The sequence below is a fragment of the Gigantopelta aegis genome, chromosome 6 (genome assembly GCF_016097555.1).
Source record: "Gigantopelta aegis isolate Gae_Host chromosome 6, Gae_host_genome, whole genome shotgun sequence".
Taxonomy (NCBI): Eukaryota; Metazoa; Mollusca; class Gastropoda; order Neomphalida; family Peltospiridae; genus Gigantopelta; species Gigantopelta aegis.
Window position 1 is genome coordinate 52,409,899 of NC_054704.1, and position 12,066 is coordinate 52,421,964.

Below are 12,066 nucleotides of genomic sequence, written 5' to 3' on the forward strand. Positions count from 1 at the left end.
ACTTAGTTGAAGCCTTTGTTGCTTGTAACAATTGTTAGTTTCAACAATAAAATTACAATTTACCGCCTATTGTTAGGTGTAGATGTGTCATTCAACCGCTGTGATAAGACATAAATAACCAATAATCAAATATATCAGAAAATGAAACTGTACGCCCTGTCCGTAGATGAGTGCAAACGCAAAAAGAGAATTAAATAAGTAAAACTAGAATATAAATCGGCGTTTATATTCTGTAAATATGGCATGTCATAATATGATTAACGAAAGAAAGAAATGTTTTATTTAACGACGCACTCAACACATTTTATTTACGGTTATATGGCGTCAGACATATGGTTAAGGACTACACAGAATTTGAGAAGAAACCCGCTGTCGCTACTACATGGGCTACTCTTTCCGATTAGCAGCAAGGGAGGATAGCACAAACCATGGCCTTTGTTGAACCAGTTATGGATCACTGGTCAGGGTTTGGAGTCGGTATCTGGATTAAAAATCCCATGCCTTGACTGGGATCCGAACCCAGTACCTACCAGCATGTAGATCGATAGCCTAACTACAATGCCACCGAGGCCGGTCTAATATGATTAAATAACATATTAAAAACACTGATTTGTGACTTGTGTATTTCAAGTTACACACTTTTTGAAACACAAAACAACAAAATGAAATGAAATAAAATGAAATATAATATAACAATATAATAATATAATATAATATAATATAATATAATATAATATAATATAATATAATATAATATAATATAATAAATATGTTTCAATGAGTCTGCGATTTGTTGTTCTAAGGGAAGAGTTCAACAAGGGCAGACTCATGGGAGGGCAGCGAGGGAACCTGTCCCTCCTAAACAATTCAAGTGCCTCCTTTTTTAGGCAATTTGCTGACAATTTCTATACTCTTATTGAAGTATCCTTGTGAGTGTCCTAAGTAGTTGGTCCATGTGCCATTTTGCCCTTGTCTCTCCCTAAAATAGTCCCTCGTTCTGCCCTCATTTACATAATGTGTACAAATAGATTTGGCTTGTGGTGAACGTGCCTGAATCTTGAAAGGATATAGGTATATACAGTTTAAGTCAAGTTACGTCTCCAATGAATGGATGAATGAATGAATGAATGTTTAACGACACCCCAGCACGAAAAATACATCGGCTATTGGGTGTCAAACTATGGTAATGCAAATAAATAAAGTGATCAACATCAATATAAAAATTCAAGGTTTAAAGTAAAACAGTGTAAAGAACAGTGTAAAGAACTGTGAAAAAACACAAATATCACAGAATTTTACGGATACTGAATTTTACTCAAAACTTCAGTTTTGTGCCTTATTAGCCATTCTCAAAGAAAATGTTACACCCCTGCACCACGGTGAGGTTACAGCATGCGCAGGGGAGTTACGTCTCCAATACCCTAGTCTCGTTCCATCCAGTACACCACGACTGGTATACCAAAGGCCGTGGAATGTACTACCCTGTTTCTTGGATGGTGCATATAAAAGATACCTTGCTGCTAATCGAAAAGAGTAGCCCATGAAGTGGCGACATCGGGTTTCCTTTCTCAATATCTGTGTGGTCCTTAACCATATTTCTGACGCCATATAACCGTTAATAAAATGTGTTGAGTGCGTCGTTAAATAAAACATTCCTTTCCAATACCCTAGTGTCAGATTATGTTGTGTTCTTTTCATTAGTTATTAAGCGTAACAATAAATAATATAGGAAATATTTCAACGCACACATTTCATACACACGTTGATATATTTAAGATTTGTGTACCTCAAAGAAAACAAACACAATAAAATAAAATAATAAGGCTAAGCAAAACAAAACAAAATATATAATAGTGAGAGAGAAAAAAGAAGAGAAAACAAAATTAAACTAAACAAACACAAATAAACAAAAGCACATATAAAATGCACTGTACTGTAATAGGCATAATTATGGATTTCCGCTTGGATAATACGATTCATGGTTATTAAATAAGTTATATTGGATACACGAGAAAAGAAAAAATTGTTTTTTCACTTATTATAATTTTGACAATGTATTTTTCTTTTAAACAATTTAGTTCTTCTTTAATATGTTCTGGATCTAGCGTAAAATTATTTGAAACAAATGCAGTTTTGTTTTTCTTGTCTCGTGTATCTAATATAACTTATTTAATAACCATGAATCATGGAAACAAAGCCAGGTACAAAATGATCTAGAAATGTATATATTCATGTATGTTGTGTGTTTTTGTTTTCATTAAACATGACTAATCATTATATTTCGTAGTAATGGGGAGTGGCGGAAATATCGCGGAATATATTTAATGTATTTTAAAACTTTATTTCAATTGGTGGGCGTTTTCGTTTTTGCAGAAACCAAATAAACAAACCCATGTGCTCACTTCCTGCAATGAATCTCATTAGTCCCGAATTAAATAATAAAAATAATTCGTATTTTGGTGTTTGTTTCGTATTTTTTTCTTCCTTTTTTAAAATAATAATTTGCACGTGATTGAACTTAGTTGAAGCCTTTGTTGCTTGTAACAATTGTTAGTTTCAACAATAAAATTACAATTTACCGCCTATTGTTAGGTGTAGATGTGTCATTCAACCGCTGTGATAAGACATAAATAACCAATAATCAAATATATCAGAAAATGAAACTGTACGCCCTGTCCGTAGATGAGTGCAAACGCAAAAAGAGAATTAAATAAGTAAAACTAGAATATAAATCGGCGTTTATATTCTGTAAATATGGCATGTCATAATATGATTAACGAAAGAAAGAAATGTTTTATTTAACGACGCACTCAACACATTTTATTTACGGTTATATGGCGTCAGACATATGGTTAAGGACTACACAGAATTTGAGAAGAAACCCGCTGTCGCTACTACATGGGCTACTCTTTCCGATTAGCAGCAAGGGAGGATAGCACAAACCATGGCCTTTGTTGAACCAGTTATGGATCACTGGTCAGGGTTTGGAGTCGGTATCTGGATTAAAAATCCCATGCCTTGACTGGGATCCGAACCCAGTACCTACCAGCATGTAGATCGATAGCCTAACTACAATGCCACCGAGGCCGGTCTAATATGATTAAATAACATATTAAAAACACTGATTTGTGACTTGTGTATTTCAAGTTACACACTTTTTGAAACACAAAACAACAAAATGAAATGAAATAAAATGAAATATAATATAACAATATAATTATAATATAATATAATATAATATAATATAATATAATATAATATAATATAATATAATAAATATGTTTCAATGAGTCTGCGATTTGTTGTTCTAAGGGAAGAGTTCAACAAGGGCAGACTCATGGGAGGGCAGCGAGGGAACCTGTCCCTCCTAAACAATTCAAGTGCCTCCTTTTTTAGGCAATTTGCTGACAATTTCTATACTCTTATTGAAGTATCCTTGTGAGTGTCCTAAGTAGTTGGTCCATGTGCCATTTTGCCCTTGTCTCTCTCCCTAAAATAGTCCCTCGTTCTGCCCTCATTTACATAATGTGTACAAATAGATTTGGCTTGTGGTGAACGTGCCTGAATCTTGAAAGGATATAGGTATATACAGTTTAAGTCAAGTTACGTCTCCAATGAATGGATGAATGAATGAATGAATGTTTAACGACACCCCAGCACGAAAAATACATCGGCTATTGGGTGTCAAACTATGGTAATGCAAATAAATAAAGTGATCAACATCAATATAAAAATTCAAGGTTTAAAGTAAAACAGTGTAAAGAACAGTGTAAAGAACTGTGAAAAAACACAAATATCACAGAATTTTACGGATACTGAATTTTACTCAAAACTTCAGTTTTGTGCCTTATTAGCCATTCTCAAAGAAAATGTTACACCCCTGCACCACGGTGAGGTTACAGCATGCGCAGGGGAGTTACGTCTCCAATACCCTAGTCTCGTTCCATCCAGTACACCACGACTGGTATACCAAAGGCCGTGGAATGTACTACCCTGTTTCTTGGATGGTGCATATAAAAGATACCTTGCTGCTAATCGAAAAGAGTAGCCCATGAAGTGGCGACATCGGGTTTCCTTTCTCAATATCTGTGTGGTCCTTAACCATATTTCTGACGCCATATAACCGTTAATAAAATGTGTTGAGTGCGTCGTTAAATAAAACATTCCTTTCCAATACCCTAGTGTCAGATTATGTTGTGTTCTTTTCATTAGTTATTAAGCGTAACAATAAATAATATAGGAAATATTTCAACGCACACATTTCATACACACGTTGATATATTTAAGATTTGTGTACCTCAAAGAAAACAAACACAATAAAATAAAATAATAAGGCTAAGCAAAACAAAACAAAATATATAATAGTGAGAGAGAAAAAAGAAGAGAAAACAAAATTAAACTAAACAAACACAAATAAACAAAAGCACATATAAAATGCACTGTACTGTAATAGGCATAATTTAGGGTTTTATTTTCAGGAATTCCTTACAAAATTGTTTGGTAAAAAAAAATAAAAAACAAAACAAAACAAAACAAAACAAAACAAAAAACAAAATAAATTAAATTTATGAAAATAAATGAAAATAAAATAAATGATATGAAAAAATAAAAAAATAAATGAAATGAAATAAATAAATAAATAAATAAATAGACAAACAACAAACTAATAAATTAATTAATTAATGTAGTGTGATATTTGTGCGGGAGAGGGGGCAGTTATTAGTTGAACGGCGAATTTATAACTGCCCTCTCCCCTTTCCGCGCACTTATTGCTGTGATGTACAGACATGCGATGCTGAATCTAGCATGGGTTTAGGAGGAGCACCCCCCCCCCCCCCCCCCCCCCCCCCGCTTCCAAAATGGTCCACACTATAACCCTGCGTATCGTATCGTATCGTATCATAATGTATTATATCACAGAACATCACATCACATCATACCACATTAATTAATTAATTAATCTATTTATTTATTTATTTATTTATTTATTTATTTATTTATTTATTTATTTATTTATTTATTTATTTTTTTTATTTTATTTTATATTATTTTATTTATTTTTATTTTATTTATTTTACAAATTTATTATTAAGGAATTCCTGAAATAACTAAAATATGTCTATTACAGTACAGTTCATTACAGATGTGCTTTTTTGTTTGGGTTTGTTTAGTTTAATTTGGTCTCATTCCAGCCAGCGCAAAGGCTGTGGTATGCGCTATCCTGTCTGTGACATGGTTCATATAAAAGAACCCTTGATGTTAATCGAAAAGAGTAGCCCATGAATTGGCGACATCGGGTTTCCTCTCTCAATATCAGTGTGGTCGTTAACCATATGTCCGACGCCATATAACAGTAAATAAAATGTGTTGTGTGCGTCGTTAAATAAAACATTTCCTTCCTTCATTCATTCACTGCCGTAGACAATTTCAATATTTGTTCTGGGTAGGACAGATATGCCAATGACGAGCTAAGATTCAGTATTACTGTGCTGTATTTGGGGAGGAAGTCAGGTGGATGAAATTCCACGACTAAGCCAGTTTACTCTGCCCTGCCCTCTTCATCCGCGAACATTCCATGCCAAGAACATAATTATGATTGAAGTTGGTTTTCCAGTCTTAGCGTTTTAACGTTGTTTATGTGGAAGAGATCATGACTTAAAGGCATACTGTCACAGATCACTGACCTATTTCATGGCCTAACAAAGTATTACTTAAAATATATATATATATATATATTTGATTTGTCCCTAAACATACTTTATTTTACCATCTACGTAACCACCATACTCCACTTATTAATGATATTTTGTAAAAATAATTGAATTATGGCAATGGTCCATAATTCAAAAACTAACATTGCTGAGAGGATTGACATGGATTTTGATGTAGTTAAAGTGATGCAATAGTTAGATGTGGTCTGTAAAAGTTAATGTAATTTTTATTTATTATTCATTAAAAGAGAAATAAGGTCCTTAAATCTGTGACAGTATGCCTTTAAAATTAATAAAAACAATCCAAATAAACTTTTATTTGATTTTATGATAAACTGTCAAACATGTAAATATACTAGTATACAGTGCTTTAGTTTTTCATACTTTCATTTTTAGTTATATGCTGAAATAACTTTTAAAATTGCTCTACCAGATTTTAAAATCAATTATATATAGAAATGATTATGATTCAAAATTAATAAAATCAGCCAAAATAAAGTTTTATTTAATTGTATGATCAATTATCAAAGATTAAAATATTGTGTGTAATGCTTTATTTCTTTATACTTTACCTTTGTCTAATATACTGACTTTTTGTTTTAATTGCTCTGCCAGATTAAGATCTTTAACATTGATTATATATAGGGGGAAAGTTTGATTTAAAATAAATAAATTTGTATTTGATTTAATAAATCAGCAAACATTTAAAGATACAGTGCTTTATTTTTCATACTTCTTTGTGTTATATATTGAGACATTCTTTAAAATTGCTCTGCAAGAATTAGCGTTTCAACATTGAAAAAAGTTTGTTTTGTTTAACGGCACCACTAGAGCACGTTGAATTTTTTAATCATCGGATATTGGATGTCAAACACTTGGTAATTCTGACATATAGTCTTAGAGAGGAAACTCGCTACAGTTTTCCATTTGTATCAAGGCATCTTTCATATGCACGATCCCATAAACGGGGTAACGTCCGCTATACCAGTCGTGTTGCACTGACTGGAACGAGAAATAGCCCAATAGGCCCACCGACGGGGATAGATCCTAGATATACCGCACATCGAGCGAGCGCTTTACTAATGGGCTGCGTCCCGCCCTTCTACATTGATTATACATGGAAAAGATTATGATTATTTGATCTTATGATAAATTAGCGACCATTTAAAGATACTAGTTACAATGTATGCAATGCTTACGTTCGTTATACTTCCCCTTTGAATAACATATTGAGACATCTTTTAAAGATGTTCTACTACATTTAGCTCTTTAACACTGATTGTATATGGCAAAAATTATGATTCAAAATGAACAAAATCAATCAAAATAAAGTTTTATTAGATATGAGATATATTATCAAACATTTAGTATGCAACGTTTTAGTTATTCATACTTTCCTTCTGCCTTATCTACTAAGACATCTTTAGTTAGCTCTTCAACATTGTTTATATATTGAAAAGATTATGAATCAAAATCAATAAAATCAATCAAAATAAACTTTTATTAGATTTGTTTGGACAGATTATCAAACATTTAAATATACTAGTATGCAATACTTTATTTCTATATATACATTCCCTTTAAATTATATGTTGAGTAATAAATTAAATAAAAGCGTTTCAACTGGCAAACATCCAGGCGAAATGTAACTTTTATTGCTTTTCTGGGCATAGTCGCGTTGGCTTGTAACGATCCCGAAACAGCTGACCGTTTATACGATCGTTAAAACGTTCGGACGACTGACACTTTGACATAACATATATTAACGACGCGCAAACCTGTATATATCTGGGGGGTTTTTTTCTTTGTATCAGCAATAAAAGTAAATACAAAAGTTTAGGCGTAAAATGTCGAGGAAGTATGAAATATTAATGAACATGTCAGACACGTGACCACTTCGATACTTAATAAGTAAAGGGCGCCACTGAACTAATAAATGTTATATATACAATCCTTTAAATGGAAGCTGTTTTGATAGCATTGTCGATTCTGCATTTGTACTTATAAAAAAGACCACCCGCCTAATAAAGTTGGTTATTAATTTAATTTATTGTTCAAGGTTGAACATAGGAGTGGAAAACAAAATATCTTATAAAAGTGTATATTAATTTATAATATATAAGTCGGTCAAATATTTTTCATTCTGTATCCATAATTTAAAGATTTTGTTGCTATTAAGTTGTTGTTAACGGAAGCCTTTTTATGACTAAAAATTCATATTAAATATGTTTTCTGCATATAATATTAAAGGGACATACCCTAGTTTTTAAACACTAAGGTATATTTTTTACTATTAAAACCGTTATTGATAATTAAAATCATACTTCACTTATATTTTATTGTTTAGATTATCCATTTCCGTATATTTGAAGTGTTTTTGGTCATCCTGGTGTTTTTAATATCATAAAATGCATTTTTCATATTTAAAAAAAAAGCACGTGCGTCTGAGAAGTAACAGTTATGGAGTCGAGTTTTAGTCTATTTTTAGAGGGTATTTCACCATTTCAAAGTCACAGACGCTTGTTTCACTCAATTGTAACTTTATCCAAATGTGATATAGGTTTGTAGATTAAAGGGACTTTCCTGAGTTCGTTGCAATTTTTAAGATTTCATTGACTAGCAGACACTTTTTAACGATTTTAATTACATATCAAATATATTTTTCTGCATAAAATATTAGGGGCTGTATATTAAACGTGTTTCTGATCGTTCTACTATTTGTACTAGGTTAAATTTCATTTTATTTCGTTAATAGCACTGTATATAAGTTTAATTTTAAATCCAGCTTTACCATAAACCTTGCTGTCGTAAAAGAACCATTTAGAGCTTATATAAAAGATATATCCCTAAAGCTGATTATGTTATTTAGTAAATTCGACCATATAGTAGAATATCCGGTAGCATAAGAATAGAAAGTTGCTAATATATTTGTTATTTGTTAAAGGGACATTCCTGAATTTGCTTCAATTTTTAAGATGTTATCGACTAACAGAGACTTTTTAACGACTGTAATTGCACATCAAATATATTTTTCTGCATAAAATATTAGTGGCTGTATATTAAACGTGTTTCTGATCGTTTTACTATTTGTACTAGGTTAAATTTTATTTTATTTCGTAAAATATCTTTTTTCGTGCGTACTTAATTATTTGAAGACAAAATCGAATTTGACCTTCTTACAAATATTAAGACGACCAGAAACACATTGAACATACAGACACTGATATTCTAAACAAGAAAATATATTTCATATGTAAGTTTAATCGTAGAAATATGTTACACATGCAGCAAACTCAGGAACGTCCCTTTAATTAAACTTAGTGTTAATTTTCACGGGTTGAAACTAGGGTCTGTCCCTTTAATGGCCGTATATTAAATGTGTTTTATTTTTATCGTCTTAGTGTTTGTACTAGGTCAAACTTTTATTTCCCAATACATATTTGTTTCGTATGTACGAAATCCACTTTCGGCTGCTTAAAACGATTAGAAACGCATTATATATACAGACATTGCTATTCTAAACAAGAATCTGTATTTAATATATATGTTTAGTCGTTACACTGTTTTAAACACCTTACAATGGCAGCAAACTCAGGCCAGTCTCTTTAACAATATGAGGGGCGGGACGTAGCTCAGTGATAAAGCGTTCGCTTGGTACCCGATCGGTGTGGGATCGATCTCCGTCGGTGGGCCCATTTGGGCTATTCTCGTCCTAGCCAGTGCACCACGACTGGTATATCAAAGGCCGTGATATGTGCTATCCTGTCTGTGTAACCTTCGTAGTATTTATCCAATGCCGCATTTCGTAAGGATCATTTTGCACTCAGGACCAGTCGACTACAGTAGACACATCGTGATAATTATTGTGTATAAATACGAATTCCATAAATACAACCGCCACGGACGTCGCCATATTTGTTATTTAACACATAAGTGGCTACGGCGGCCATGTATATAGACTCGGCTAATAAGCGTTTGATATTTACATGGCAGTCTTTTGTTTTTGTTTTGTTTCTGTGGTGTTTTTTTGTTTGTTTTGTTTTGTTTTGTTTTTTTGTGGGGTTTTATGTGTGCGTGTGTGTGTGGGGGGGGGGGGGGGGGGTGGGGGGGGGGAAGGGGAACTGTATCTAGTTCAGATATAATATGACTATTTAAATATTTCCTTCAGTTTCGTTATCTTCTGTTTGCATCTGTATGTTTAATCATTGCAGCAACAATGATATTTTGGTGATATTCTATTTTCAATTTTGTTTTTTGTTTGACTATATCCGCGAACAAACAACTTAATGTTCGAAAGTAAATCTACAACAAATTATGAATTATCAACGCAACATTATCAAATAGTGGTGATGAGGCACTGCAAAATGTCTTTGGAAATCGCTTGCCAGACTTTCGTTTGAAATTGTTCAAGATCTACGAGACTAACCGGGAAGATGCAGTTTACTTCCAGATTAATTCCATGTATGTTCTACTGGAAAGAAACCGGGTGAATACAAAATGTCCCTTTAACCTTTTTCAGTGGTAGCCCACCCATCTATCAGGTTATAAAATCTGGTAGCCCCATAATTTTAATAAATTAATAATAATAATAATATAAAAAAAAAAATAATAATAATAAAAAAAAATAAAAAAATAAAAAAATAACATGTTTTAGGTGGAGGTTTTACATATTTAAGCGTCGTGTTGATTGTGAAGTAACTAGATGTGCCAAAAAAATATAGTAGACCGGCGGATTACTTAGTTTAGACATCTGGTAGTCCGAGCAACAAATTGGTAGCCAAATCACTCTAGGCTACTACTAAGGTCGAGTCCTGTCTAAGTCTGTTTAACAAGTAATACTGTGCATGCTATGATTAAACTATATTGTTCGAAGAGTGACTGAAAATATGTGATTGGCTTACGGTCTTTCGATGTATATATGCTGGTTATACGATGGTTATATATTATGATGATCTGCGTTTAAAAGGTGGCAATGAATATACCATATGAATGCGAATAACTAACATATTCAAGGCTATAAACCTACACAGTCTGGGTAATATGGTATACACTGTCTGATAAACGATTGATTTTGTGTTAGGGAGAAAGGCTTAGAAATAAGGCAGCTTGAGATGGTCGAAATATTATTACAAGAGATATATTTTTAACTGATCTTCTTAAACTGTTGTGAAACATAATTAGGATGACTTTCACCCAAACCAATGTATGAACAAAATATGCATATACCTATGAAGGCTGCCGTGTGATATGCTTGCAGTTGTAATGTAAATTAATTTAGTTAAAGAGACAGACGTTCCTAGTAAATATTTTGATGTTTCGAAGATGCCGAACATGTTACTAAACCATGATAATCATTATTTGGTTTTTATTTAGAAAGCATCACAGCTGCCATGACTAGACAACGAAGTAAATAGCACAAAGCCCGGCATGAATAGTATAAATATATTTATTTATTGCACTCTCATCAACAAAAATGTAACGGCCATAGAAAGGATCCTTTGAAGACAATGTCGATTATCCATGTTGGAACATAATATTATATAGTGTCGCTTCCTGGTCTTTGGAAAATAAACCACAACAAGAAAACATATCTGAAAAAAAAACCCAGTTTGTACCCAGATAATGTTGCATTGCAGTTGTGAAAACTAAAACTGAGGAAAATCTTGAATCACTTGGTTTCAAAACGAAATGGCAACATGGACGTGATGTAATCGGGCATAGTCACTAAGTTACTTTCAGAGCTGTATGCTTGTACACCAGGCCATCAATTGGCCCTAGATTGAGAGATAATGCTGGAACTAGCCTTACGGATAAAATACTGTTTACCTTTCCCAGAAGCGCAATTATTGTTTAAATAAACATCGCGGCACTAGGTTTTTTTTTTTTACAGTATTGAATGACACAACCTGAAAAACAGTCTATGTTTTCTTTAAAGCCTTTTTCAGTGCTCGCTCTCTCACGACTGCTAATATACAGTAGTATTAGGGAAATATTCCTACCAGTACCACTAAACAGTCCAGAATGGGAAAGACAAAAGATGATCTATCTAGTTGTAAAGGTCCAAGAAGCAATGACCTTGTAAGCAGATTCACCTATGCCAGACATGGAATCAACTGTACAGCAAATATTGCAATATGTTATCAAATAGTGTGTACTCTAAGGCCCAACCGGTAGCGGGTCCACAGTGTTGCATACCCTGACCACTGTAAATAGTATACTTGCAATACTGCCCTAGACACGCCATTAGCAAACACTAGTAATAGGGTCTACATCCACTGGTGTAGCCAGAAGTTTTGTGGGTGGGGGCATTGGATATTGCTCCCCACACCACACCTCTTGTTTCTCACCACATTTT